Source organism: Mus musculus, chromosome 9 (genome assembly GCF_000001635.26).
Source record: "Mus musculus strain C57BL/6J chromosome 9, GRCm38.p6 C57BL/6J".
Taxonomy (NCBI): Eukaryota; Metazoa; Chordata; class Mammalia; order Rodentia; family Muridae; genus Mus; species Mus musculus.
This window is the reverse complement of record NC_000075.6, coordinates 78,792,032-78,807,146: the sequence shown is the minus strand read 5'-3', so window position 1 is coordinate 78,807,146 and position 15,115 is coordinate 78,792,032.

The window sequence follows — 15,115 nt, the reverse complement described above, 5'->3', positions numbered from 1 at the left end:
TGGAGTTAGGAATTGAAATGGAAACCATAGAGTAATGCTGTTTACTGGGTTGCTTTCTTACAAACCTAGGATGGCCTATCTAGGGGAAGCACTCCAAACAGTGTGCTAGGCCCTTCCACATCAATATCTACTCAAGAAAATTCCCCACAGACATTCCTACAGACCAATCTAATACAGACAATTCCTCAGAAGACGTTTAGTGTCTCTGTGTCAAGATGGCAAAACTAACCGAGACAGAAGGGAAGAAAAAGAGATAACAATTTTGAATAATTACACTTGTTCTTAGTTAAATCTCTTTTATAACTTATATGCAGCAACATAAAATTACACAGGTTACTAGTACACCAGGTGGTACATTGGTACATCCATACATTGTATAATGTTTTAAGCAGTTTAAGTGTATCTATCTCTTCAAACATTTATGTTAATTAAAATACATATACTATATTTTTTATTTTTTTACTTTTTAACATATATAAGAAATAAATGTAATAAACCAAATAAATGGACAAAAATACAATAATCATATGATCATCTCAATGGAAGCAAAAAAGAAAAGAAAAAGTCTTTAGTAAGATTCAACATGCATTCTTAATAAAAGCCCTAGAACAAGTAGGACTGTAGGAAACATATTCCAACATAATAAAGATTATATATGACAAACTCATGGCCAATATCATCCTAAATGAATAAAACCATTAATAAGCCCCATTAAAAATTAGGAATGGGAGAGGAGTGCCCACTATTCCTACTGCTCATCCAAAATGTGATTGAAGCATTAGCTAGAGCAATAAGGCAAGGCAAGAGAAGGGATACAAATGGGAAAATATTAAGTCAAATTATTTTCAATTGAAGACTATATTATCTTATATCCAATCTTCCCAAAATTTGACTAGAAAATTTGTAGAAATTATCAATAATTTCATCAAAGTGTCACAATACATAATTGACTTACAAAATTTACCAGTCTTAATACATATGAGTAACAATCATACTGAGAAAGAGATCATGGGCATGCTCCTCTTCCCAGTTTCTCAAATAAAACCTAGGAAAGAGATCAGAAGTCATAGATATAAGCATCACCAACAGAATACAAGAGATAGAAGTGAGAATCTCAGGTGCAGAAGATACCATAGAAAACATTGATACAAAATCAAAGAAAAGGCAAAAGGCAAAAAGCTCCTAACCCAAAACATCCAGGAAATCCAGGACACAATGAAAAGACCTAAGGATAATAGGTATAAAGAGAGTGAAGATTCCCAACTTAAAGGGCCAGGAAATATCTTCAACAAAATTATAGAAGAAAACTTCCCTAACCTAAAGAAAGAGATGCCCATGAGCATACAAGAAGCCTACAGAACTCCAAATCGACTGGACCAGAAAAGAAATTCCTCCTGCTACATAATAATCAAAACACCAAATGCACTAAACAAAGAAAGAGTATTAAAAAGCAGTAAGGGAAAAAGATCAAGTAACATATAAAAGCAGTCCTATCAGAATTACACCAGACTTCTCACCAGAGTCTATAAAAGCTAGAAGATCCTGGGAAGATGTCATACAGACCCTAAGAGAAAACAAAGGCCAGCCCAGGCTACTATACCCAGCAATTACCATAGACAGAGAAAACAAGGTATTCCATGACAAAACCAAAATTACACAATACCTTTCCACAAATCCAGCCCTACAAGGGATAATAGATGGAAATACTACATATAATTTAAATGAAATTATATCTGTCATGGTGAAAATACAGCCCCTGATAACTATAGGCTTTATAACAAAATCCACCAGTGCCAAGCATGGGAAACTTCTTTCCTATGGTTGGTCAGGAAAGTCCAAGAGATTCCCACAACAATATAAGCTATTACCATTCCCCTTTATGGCCTCCCAGAATTTGAAGATGAAACTGTGGTAGTATCCAAAGACAACATATATTTCAATCACAGAACTTGTAGGAATCAAACAGGAATTGACCTGAGAGGCCCTTCTTTGATGGTTAGCACTCATATTAACCAAAGATGCTTTGCAAGTTTCCAAGGGAGAAAAGAAATTAATAGTTGTACAAACCTATAATGACCATGAACCACTAAAATGGTCAAAATGTCAGGAAAGCTCAAGCATACAACAGAGGCACTTGCATCCAACTTATAACCAACAGTCATCTAATCGGGGCATTCATTTTCAAGGAACTCATAACCAAGCCTGTAAATCTAGCCAACTACCTGTGACTGATGAAGTCATAGACCCTAGAAGAGAACCTACTACTGAGACTTTCTTAAGCGAGTGTAATTTCTAGCTGTATTTTAACTACCCCTCCTTATTTCCACAGCTAAGTGTGGTTCTCACTCCTCACAAAAAAAAAAAAAAAAAAAAAAAAAAAATCTTGTTTTGTCCCCTTCACAGAAATTTACAACTGGTCAAAAAGCAGAGAACTGGTCTTACAGTGCCCATCACCAACCAATACAACCAACACAATCCCTACACTTAAAGCTCAGGGGATATTGCAGAAGAGGGACAGAAATATTTTAAGAGCCAAAGGATCAGTATATCTGCTAAGAGATAGTGTTTCCTATAAATGACAGAAAATTGCACTCATGAAATCTCAATTAAATAGTTACCTAACCAATGACAACACTAGTTGACTTCTCAGCATGGCTGGGAGAAATTTGACAAAATCCCACTGATATATGAAGTTCTAAAGGTAATTAGTTGCTCCTACAAGAGAGAATCAGTACTCCCTATGTACAACCCCAGCCTCCTGCTAATAGGTCATCTGATCCCAAATGGTCATCTCTAAATGACCCCTCAACATTGTAACATCATCTTGTGGATTTATTCCCAGTGATGAGTATGCTAGGTTACTTGGTAGTTCTGGTTTACTTGTTTAAGAAACCTCCACACATTTTCTACAATAGCTAATAAAAAGAAGGGGGGGTCCCTTTTCTCTGCATCTTTGTGAGCCCTCATTACCTTCTGTCTTTTTATACAACTGTTTTTTCCTGGGGTAATGTTATATTTCACTGTTGTCTTGATTTGGGTTTCTCTGATGGTTAGTGATATTGACCAAGATTACAGAATGGTCCAGCACTCACATTTTTCCTTTAAGAACTGTCTACTTAAGACTCTTGGACATTTTTTGCTTTTCTGATTTTGAGCTTTTAGAGTTTTTCACACAGCCTGGATATCAACACTTGGGTAATTGTGTAACAGTTTGCAAATGCTTTCACATCCTGTAAGTTGTCTCTCCACTTCACTGTTTGTTTGTTATGAAGAAACTTTTTCATTTCATGCAATCCCATTTGTCTAGTTTTGCTTTTATTTCTCATATTTTTGAGATCATTGATTAGAAATATTTTACTGTTTCAATGTCCTAAACCATTTCCCTAAATTTTCTTCAAGTTGAGTCTTAAACTTAAGTCTTTAATCCACTTTGAGTTGCTTGGTTCACACCTGAGAAACAGAAAATACTTTTATTTTTCTATATGTGGTTATTCAGTTTTCCCAGCTTCTTGAAGATACTTAAATTTTTTTAAAGCAAAAGAACTAGTCGGTTCTTATTGGTATTATTAATAGAGAAGCATGGAGCTCCTTCATCATAGTGTCACTAGAATGCTAGTAACCCTAAATCAGAAACTAAATTAACATGTATTCATGATTCCTAACTCTATCAGGACTGCCCACTTGTGAAAAGAAACTCAACACTGACATCTGCATAACTGTGGTATCCCTGAAAAGTCTCACTGTAGCATAAGGGCTGCTATCATATACCCAATATATAACCCCAATCATTTTTACTCAAACACCTGGTTTAATCTCTACAATGTTTAATGACCAGAATACAAAACAGGTAATTTGTGTTAAGCACAAATAAAAGATCTATATACAAACAGCAAACAGGTTATACACACACACACACACACACACACACATGTGTGTGTATACATATATATGTATGTATATATACATATATATGTGTGTATATGTATGTGTGTGTGTACACACACACACACACACACACACACACATACATACCCACACACACCAGAAAAAATCATGGTGTATATGCACCAAACACATTTTTTCAGATTTAATAAAAATGAAAGTCATTGTGCTATATCCCCTATGTTCCATACATATTGTATTTACTGCCATGATTGACCAGTCATGGGCAAGACATTTTTCTCCATGTGAGACTACTACTTTCTTCCTTTATCCTACCCACAGAATTTTCTCTAGAATTCACTAATCAAATAACAATGCTAACCCAAGACAAGAAGAGAGTAATATAGGACACTGAGTTCACTCCCCATAGTTCCAGTTCAAAGCCACTAAGCCCTAGATTTGCTGAATGCTGCTCAAAGCTGAATTTGTACCATGCTAAAGAGAGAACACTGCTTTTATGTCAACAAATCTGGTTAAAAATATATATATCACCAAACTATCATCAAACTTACCAGTGATTTTCAGAGGGTTTGGCTAGAGAAATTTTAAAAACAAGTATCTGGTCTTGATTTTCCTAGTTGTCTCACTTTCTGGAACTACCAAAGGTTATCCATCTACTTCTTATACTTGGTTCTTGCATTTAAAAAATAATGTTTTTATTAATCCTTTGAGAGCTTTATATGATGTATTTTTATCATATTCACTACCCTTGTCCCCAACTCCTAGATCTACTGTCATCTCCCCATCTACCCAAATAGCTCTCTTTTTTGTAAACCTGTAGAGTTCATTTTGTATTGCCTAACTACTCTTGAGTTTGGGGCTTGTCCTGGAGTATGGTCAACCTGCCAGAGGTACATGATTATAAAGAAAACTGGTTCTCCTCCTCTCACATCTATCAAATACCAATAGTTCCTCAGCTACAGGTATAAATTTATACTCACCCCACTCCCCTGTGCTAATATTTTGCCCAGCTTGAGCTTGCACAGATCTTGTGTATGCTGTGGGATCATAGAAGTACTCTGTTACATCCAGGAAATAGTTTCCTTGAAGTCATCTAACATCTCGTTCTCTTATAATCTTTCTACCCCTCTTCCGCAAAGATAGCTGAAGCTTGTGGGGTATGATAGAGGTGCCACATTTAGGAATGAACACTCTGTAATCTCTTGTTCTCTGTATATTGGCTAGTTGAGGGTCTCTCTTTATCATCAACTACCACAAGACTAATTGTCTCTGGTGAAGGTTAATACAAGCACTGATCTATGGACATAAAAATGAGTCATTAAGAGTCATCTTTATACTATGTCTATTTAGGAGAATAAAAGTTGTATCATAGGTCCTCTAGCTTATCTATGACCTATCTAGCTACTAGTTCTTATCTCTGTTAGCAGTGCCAGGTGTAAGTTTCATCTCATGGAATGAGATTTAGATCCAATCAAAAAATTTTGGTAGCTGAGTCCCATAACATTTGTGCCACTATTGCACAAGTGGAAGAATCTTGTCAAGCTAGTCATTATTATAACTCCCAAAGTTCACAAAGGAGTGAGATTTATGAATACTTTTTCACAGTATGCATAGCACAATCTAGTAATATTAAAATTGGCCAATAAGTATGAAGTTTCCAGGTGCCAACTTAACCCTTTGACATTTTTTAATTGTTTATCATATATGTGTCTTCTAAGGTTTAACAGTTCCATCTCAAGGTAATATTTCAACAAAGTTTTCAACACCTACAAATGGAATACACACTTTCCTTACACCACTGCTCAAGACAATAAGAATCTTCTACCCCAGTGTTTTGCAGCCTTTGGGGGGGGGCTGGTCAGAGGACCCTTTCAGAGAGGTTGCCTAAGACCATCAAAAAACAAAGATATTTATTTGCATTATAATTCACAACAATGACAAAATTGCAACTATGAAGTAGTAAAGAAAATAATTTTATGGTTAGGGATCACCATAACTGTGTCAAAGGGTTGCAGTATTAGAAAGATTGAGAACCACTGTTCTCATTCCTAAGTATGGCTGCCCTTTTTTGTGGTAACCAATAGAGCTCCTACCAGAGTAATAATTCAATTGACAGTGCCAACATATCACCCTGTAGAGCTTTAAAAAGGTACAAGAACAAATCTCCAGAAAACTTTATTGTTCTTTCCAGAAGGACTGCTGATAATAGAATATGGAACAGATCCCTTTTGGGTAATTTTCAAAAGTATGGTCCAGAAATCAAGACCTTTTGTATCTGTCATGACAGAGCTGAAAACCCCATGACCAAAGTTTTGATCAGGATTGAACTTTGATTGACTACAGCTGATTTATTTGCATAGCCCATATTTGCATGTCACTGGAAACTATGTGTACAGCAATTCACTCTAACATCCTCAAACTGTACAGTAGCCAAGATGTCCTTCTTCACATGATATGAATCACACGCTGAGAAACTGAACACAAAGAAATTACTTCTAACCAAATAAGTACCTCTCCAAAATGGAGACACCCTACTTGTCTACCATCCATTGTACTACGGTACCAACTAACCCCTACTCCTTCCCAGTGTTCTTCCACAATCCACTCAGCTGCCCACCAATCTTTTCCCCTCTACCATAGAGTCCAATCAGCTCTATTTTCTTCAGTGGATCTTATTATTCCAAGAGTCTCGGCTCTTAGAATGTATTTTTTTCTACACCAAAGAGACTACAGTTCAGAAGACAAGAAAAGACAAAAAGATCTGATAGTTGACAAAACAGAAAATGAAGTACTATGCCAATAAAAGACAGAAATACATTGTAAGCAGGAAGAATAAAAAATAATGACTACCATACTTGTTGGTGCATAGCTGTCTGTGTGAAGACTGATGTATGAGAATATTTTAGCCAGTTTTTAATTTCATTTTCTGGATTTTCTGTAATAAGTGTACAAGGCTTTTAAGAACTATAAATATAAACATCAAAAAACAGCTTTCATCACTAATAAGCAAAAATAAACCTATTTTTCTCCCTAGTTATTAGAACCCACCAGTACTTACATATGTTTTAAGAGAAAATATATTTTCCATCTTTGTAATGGCTATTTTTGGCTGTCAACTTAACTATATCTGGAATTAACTAAAATCTAAAACAGAAGGGCACACCTGTGAGGGACTTTTGCTTAATTTGAACTAGGTAGATCCACTTCTAATCCATATCTTTGAGGGAGGAAGGCACAGTCCTTTAGTCTGGATCTTAAATAGGTAAAGACACATGTTGGGGTTTTGATTGTGTTTACATGGGAATTCACACATCTGTTGCAGGTTCCTACCAACAGCTGGTTTTTTGAATGATCAGTAAAGAGCCAACAGCCAATGACTGGGCAGGGGGATAGAAGTAGAATTTTGAGGATTCCCACGAGAGGAAACACAGAACAGGAAAAGGACAGATTTGCCATAATGGGGAAGCAAAGAGATCAAACTTAAAAGCCCACCATGTAAGAATCAGGGAAAGTGGCCCCAGAGCCTCTCCCTGATTGGATCTTAAGTAGCAGTGAGGAAATACAGATTAATCAAATATAACTCAGGAATATTGGAGGGGGAAATGGGAGTCACATGGAGTTAGAGAGAAGCCCAGCCATTGTGCTATTAAGGCATGATAAATATAAAGGTGTGTGTGTGTGTGTGTGTGTGTGTGTGTGTGTGTGTGTGTTTCATTTGTGAGTTCAGAGTTCTTGGGTGGGTGCAGAGCCTCATGCACCGGTGGGAGGATAGAGTGGCATTTAAATATTTACTGCAACAGGCACACCTTTAGTCTAGATCACACCTTCTGCTGGAATCCTATATAAGGACATTTTTCTCTTTCCCTCTTGGCCTCCCCCTTGCTAGCAAGTCCATTCCTTCACAGGCTTAGGGCCTACTTCTTCAGTATTCCAGCACATACTGAAGACCAGCCTCATGGACAGAGAAACTACTATATTCTTGGACTTTCCATTCACAGCTAGCTGTCATTGAATTAGCTAGACCACAGCCTATAGGTCATTCTAATAAATCTTTAGATAGATAGATAGATAGATAGATAGATAGATAGATAGATAGATAGATAGATAGATAGATAGATAGATAGAGATTCATTCTATAAATTCTGTAACTCTAGAGAACTCTAACTAATAAAACCTTTGGCTAATGAAAAGCATTTGTCCTCACAGCAAAATCAGAGTTGTCCAGACAAATGTTTTACATATTTCTACCACTGGATCCTTTCATTCCTTAACATTATATGTGAGATTTATTGGACTGAAACTTCTCTGAACAATAGTCATAAATAAATAAATAAATAAACAAATAAACAAATAAATAAATAAAAACAACAGTGAAAAATCCTAGTCATTTATTTCAAGTTCACCTTCTGAATGTTTTCCATTAATTACAATCAACAGTTGCCCATAAATCTTGAGAGCAGAGTGTAATGGCTAACAATGCCAGTTTCTAGGGCATTATAATTTATGCCTTTTACTATTCAAAAGGGAGTTGTTTATAAGACAAGGGACCCAGATTATAAGAGGCAACAAACAAATGTCCTGCCAGGCTTAGTCTACCATTTACCAATCACTAAATCTTTTGGAAAACATCTTAGAAAATCCTCAGTCACTGTGAATTTCATTCAGTTCTGCTTCACCTTTTAGCACCAAGAATGAGAGTGTCCAGAATGGAAAGGGAAGACAATGTGCTCTGGACAGGTCACAGCATAAATGCAGTTTGACACATGAGGTGAGGCTGATATAGCAAGAACCTTCTTTACCCCATCAATTTTAGACTTCCACAGCTTATTCTTGCAAAGATGTTAAGTCACAGGAAACTAGTAACCATCAGCTTTGTGTTGGCTCAAAACCCTGAAGAATCTATAAATGATAGCATGATGCCTTACCTCCCAATACTCTGAAATAAAATTTGCCATATATTTTTTTCCACTGAACCTTTTTGTCTCTCTGTAGTGTGCCCTTGAGTTCTGAGGTTGACTACTGAATGTCCCCTCCTTGCAAGTTAAACTGCAAATATATGATTTGGAATGATTATAAATTGTCCTAATATAATCCACAGAGAAACAATGTCTAAAACATTCATCCATATGTCTCATTGGACATTCCCTGGGATCTGAAACCCTCCCCAGTACAGGATATAGAGTAGAGCTCTCCCCAGAGATTGACAGCAGCAAGAGATAGAACCTCTGCGGGATGACAGCCTTCTACTTATAGCAATGTGACATATTCTTCTTTCCCAGAGAAATTAGTCCTTTACTTTCAATGGAGAATAAAGTCTTCCTTCTAGTGGTTACCAAGTGTATTTTCTAGATTTTGCACATCAGACTATCAAAAGCAACATTCAGATAATCTATAAGAGATTCTTTGAATTATTTTAATAATCAAAAGGTTTGGTGACACTTTCTCAAACTTCCTGATGTAATTCCTAGTACAAAACACTTGTTCAATAAAACGCTCATAACAGCATAAAAGGAGAAAGGAGTGGAAAGAATACCACCTCTAAAATAGCTTCTAATGACCTCCCCTGTTGTAACCCCATCTTATGTAATCCGCCCTCCCATGTACATGGGCTGGACATGTTGACTTGTTGCTAGTAACTAGAAAAAGACAAAGTCTTGTGGTATAGCTTTAGATACTACTACACAAGTTGTGGCTTCCATTTTACTTGACCATTTCTGTCTGATTCCTCGCATGTCCTTAACCTTATGAAGCAATCTGCCCTGTCATAAGCTGTCCTGTGGGAAAACCCTAAAGCAGGGAACTAAAAGTGACTTCCAGCTAATACTGAGTATGAAACTGGGGTTCTCAAACTAGCATCCCTCAAGAAACGGAATTTTTCCAGCAACATGAATGACTATGGAAGTAGATCTTTTACCAACCGATTCCTCAACAAGTTCACAGCTCCAAGCTGTACAGTCAGGACAGATTTACAGAAGCAATGGTGCTGAAAGCCTGATTTAATTCTTCACCTACAGAAACCAAGCTAATAGTTTGATAAAACACAGTGCTGAAATGATTTGTTGCTTGGGGTATACAACCATATTATTATGTCTAAGGAAGTATATGTAAATTTCTTGGCTAGAGATAGCTTGCCCATACTACTCAACTTTTGAGAAAAGAAAAGCCACTTCTAAAAGAGACTTGATAAAAAAAAAAAAAACAAAAAACAAAAAAGACAAAGTGACACAAATCAACAACTTGGTTTGCCTCTATTTGTTTTGTTTATGACGCAGGGTCTTGCTATTCAACACGGGTTCATCTTGAATTCTGAACTTTCCTGTGTCAGCTTCAACTTGTTTCACACTATTGTTAACAATAGACAATTCGCCTCACCACGATTCAATTTTTCAGCTTTAACATAAACCTTAGAGTAATTGGAGAGACTAATTGAAGTTAAATTTCTTAAAAACTTAATACAGGGCTGGTGAGATGGCTCAGTGGGTAAGAGCACCTGACTGCTCTTCCGAAGGTCCAGAGTTCAAATCCCAGCAACCACATGGTGGCTCACAACCATCTGTAATGAGATCTGATGCCCTCTTCTGGTGTGTCTGAAGACAGCGACAGTGTACTTACATATAATAAATAAATAAATCTTAAAAAAAAAAAGACACGTTTAAAAAAAAACCAATACAATGACTACCTTATAGTTACAAATAAAGTTGTAGTGGTTCAAATGGGAAATCCTGCCTTAATGTATAAGATAAAGAGTACCTGACCAAAGATGGCACCTAGTGTAAATCTCTGACCCCTTACATTTGTTTATACTTGTACAAATAGACTCCCCATAACACTGTGTCACATACATATTTACATGCATACACACACACACTCTCTCTACAATGTTTAAAAGAAGAAAAACTAACTTTTTATTAGAAATGTTATTTTAACTCAAGAACTATAAACTATATCATGTTTAGGAACCTATAACTAAACTAATATCACTTAAATATTGGTTCAACGTGTAAGAAGTTATAATTCACTATGGTATTCACACAATGACAAAAATCATGCAGACATACCTTTTTAGGAATATATGCAAAATTAGTAATCTATGTAAAATTAGGTGTGTTATAAGTTAGGAAGGTCTATCTTCACATTAAAAAAAAAAAAAAAAAAAGCAAACACGAGCCTGGCATGGCTGTCCTCTGAGAGGCTCTGCCAGCACATGACTAAGACAGATGCAGATCCTTCCAGCCAACTGTTGGACTGAGCCCAGGGACCCCAATAGAAGAGTCAGGAGGACTGGAGGAACTGAAGAGGATTGCAACCCTATAGAAAGAACAGTATCAACTAACCAGACCTCTCAGAGCTCTCAGGAAATAAGCCACCAATGAAAGAACATACATAAGTACAAGAGGAGTGCCTTATCTGGGCTTAGTGGGAGGGGTGCTTGGTCCTATGGAGGCTTGATGCTCCACAGAAGGGGGATGCTAGAGAAGTGGGTAGGGAAGCACCCTCTTAGAGGTGAAGGGGAGGGTAAAGGGTGGGAGCTTCTTGGAGGGGAACTGGGAATGGGAACTACATTTGAAATGTAAATAAATAAAATAATTAATAAAAAACTAGAAATTAAATATGTTAAACTACTGTAACTAAACACAGAGGAAGGGCTTTAGTACACAATCTAACTAGAGACTTTTTCCTGGTTATATGACCTCAGAAGCATGAGCAACAAAAGCACAACCTGGGAAATGATATTCCCTCAAGCTCAAAAGCTTCTTCATACCATTTGTTAACAAACTGAAGAGCCAGCCTAAGGAGCTTGGGAACATTTTCTGCAAACTATTCATCCAACAAGAAATAATATTCACAGTCCGTAAAGAAACCAAAAAAAGAAAAAAAAAGACCAACAGCAAAGAGACAAATAATCAATTATCTAATTGGATATTTATTATAAGAAGACATTCCAATGCAAGCCCTAAAGATGTTAGGTCAGTGGGAGAGCACTTGTCTAGCATATACAAGGCCCCTGGGTTCCAACTCCAGCACTAGGCTGAGGGAAGACAAAGGACCAACAATACTATGTGGGGAAATGCTTACTATCTATCATTCAATCAGGGAAAGGCAAATAAAACCCAAAATAAGAATACCTCTCATGCACATTAGAACACTTGCTACCAAAAAGGCAGAAACAACAAATGCTGGTGCTGGTGTGGTGCAAAGGGGCGATCAGACATTGTGAGTCACAGTGCAAATTTAGTACAGCCACAGTAGTAAATGCCAGGCAGGTTCCCTTAAATATTAAAAAATAAAAATATGGTATGCTGCAGTACTCTTCTCCTGGGTACACACCCAAAACACAGGAACTCAGCATGCCAAACAGACATTTGCACAACTTACTGAAATACAATTCACAATATCCAAGAGATGAAATCAACCTAAGTGTTCATCAATATATGAATGGGTAAAATGAATAACACACACACACATACACAGAGAGGGGGCATATATGCACATAAGTATGCATACAAGTGCATGCATACCACAGGACTACTGTTTAGCCATTAAAGTATGGAAATCTTCTCACAAAATGAATACTTTGAGAGAAATAAATTAAGCACAGAAAAGCAAATTGCACATGTTCTCAGTAACATCTGAAAGTTTTAAAAGGTTGAGCTCCTAGGATGAGATAAAAGAATAGTTGTTAACAAAAGTTTGAAGTGGCAGACAGAGTCGGGAATCTTGTGTCAACGTTTCTTGGGAAATATGAGCAAATATCTATTTAGCCTAGATAGGGCACCAGTGACAAACCAAAGTAAGGGTCTCACCAAACTGCAGTTTTGTGAACTGATGGCATTATGAGCTTGCTTAAAGGCACATGGGAAGGAATGTGAATGCCATGCCCGTCCTCTGAAATCTCAGCCTTAAACATATGTTTTACTATATGGGGCAGTGGCCATGAAAACCTCTCTTCAGCTGTTAACACCCTGATTCCTTCCATGTTACTCTACAGACCACAAAATTTATTCTAAGCCTTTTGCCTTTTGGAGGCATCTCTCTATTTACTCGTTGTACCCCCACTCATGAAGTAGATACCCTATGCTATAGTACATAAAGAAAGACAGACTTTTCCTTTGATAGGGACTCAGTCCTGGTTGCATGTCTCAGCACCCACTGTAGGGCCTTCTGTCCTATTCTTTGTTCTGGGACAGAATAATCTGGAAACCCCAAAAGGAATCACCAAACTCCAATATCTGTGAATATAAGCTTCATAACCCTGGATAGAATATGCCCTTACATTTCTTGTCAAATGAAGAGTCCAGAGGCAGAATACTTTTCTTTTAGCATGATTTCTGATGTTGTACTTTTATACAGGTCTCTAGCTTTATACTGAATCATAGATTTTTCTCTTTTTTGAACTAAAAGATGGACTTGGGGGAGGGGAAATCTTCATTCACTCTCACCTCACTCACCTTCTTCAATATCTGATATTTCCTGTAGATTCCAAGTCTTGTTTGTTCCCAGGAAGGGTTCTTTAGCATAGACCTAATTTGTGCTCTGTTGCCATTCAGCCCCTGGTCGCCCACTATAGGAAAGGACAAGCCAGCATTCCTATCTCACCCTTCCTTTTATACAATTCCCATGCCAAGTCAGAGTCTAATGTGGAGGATGCTACCCACATGCCCCTTTTTTCCCATTTTAGTTTCTCCTTTTGATGAACAAGATTCTTCTGTGCAGCCATTTTGGCTTCATGTTGAACCAACAAACTGATGTCAAAGGTGTGGGATATAGGCTCACAGAAACAGTCACACAACCACCTCAACAACATGCCAGGAATCAGTCCATAAGTACTAGTCTTAGAGACTGCAATGTATACTCTAGTCCTTCAACAATTTACAGGGCATCCCCAGAGAGCTGCTCATATGGTAAGCATCACTGTGCACTATAAGCTCAAAATGTTACAAGTCATTTTAATTCCTATTGAACATGCAACCTGACCAAAGCATAGGAATTAAAATGACTTGTAACATTTTGAGCTTATAGTGCACAGTGATGCTACCATAAAACCATCAAACTTCAGAATTTCGAATACTGCTTCCACTGACTGTGCCCCACTTTTCAAACCATCGTAAAATTAAAGCATATCAACCAACTCAAAAATCAACTGTCCAGAGGTGCAAAGGTGGAGAACAGGTGACAGATCTTAAGTCCTCATGTTAGACATGTAATTAACAAGATGCTCATTAATATCTAAAGCAAAATATCAAGAAGTCGGCTCTACATAAAGACTAAGTGGTCTGGAAGATTACACATCTGTTGAGTGTTTCTGAGATGTGGAAAAGTCAAGACACATCATGCAAACTTGGAGTAGATGTTGAGAATGTGGCCTTGCACTTGGAGGAATAAGAAGCAGAGTGTCTCTGTGCACATACTAACACAGATGTTTGGGAAAGTTAATACAGCTGCATGGTACAGGTTTAGGAGGGATCAACACCATTCAATGATGGATCAGCCTACTAAGAGATAATTTAGGTCTTCCACAGTTAAAAGATTTAATTTATTTTCCGTAGAACCAATTCAGATGGGGGGAAAAGCAAAACTATTGAAAATCCTTTTTCTGACTATGACCTTTTGAAGGCCATAAAGTTTAAGGTTCTTTTTTTTTCCTCATAATTTTTGAGGCATATGCTACTATTTTTCATCAAGTAGGCTATAAACATGACAATTTGTACAGGCACAGCTGATTTACCCATCATGGCAATAAAAATCCATATAAAACCATCTCAGTCTGTCAAACAACCCTATTGTCTTCAATGTGTGTTGCCCAGTTTTTTACAATTGACCTAACTAGAGTGTAATTTCCATATGCCCCAGCCAGACCCATGTGAAGGAACAAGGAGAAGTCGCTCCTCGTCCAAAACTGGTTTAGAAGCTCTTCCAGCTTCGTCCTCGATGTATACCTAAAAGCCCAGCATAGGCCCTGTCCTGCTGTCTATATATTGAATATTTACATCCTTCCTGCCTTTTCCTTGCATCTCACCCATCCTGTTCTCTAGGTTTCTAATGTGAGCAGAGCTAGAATGCAGAAGGTTCCTTCCTGAGTAAATTTTATTTTCCCAGGGAGATCAAGTATGAGGTATCTTTATGATAGTCTAGCTATCTGTGAGAAGATGCCTTACTCTGAGAGACTGCTGTACTTGCATATCCTACAAGCATTCACAACAGAAATATTTCC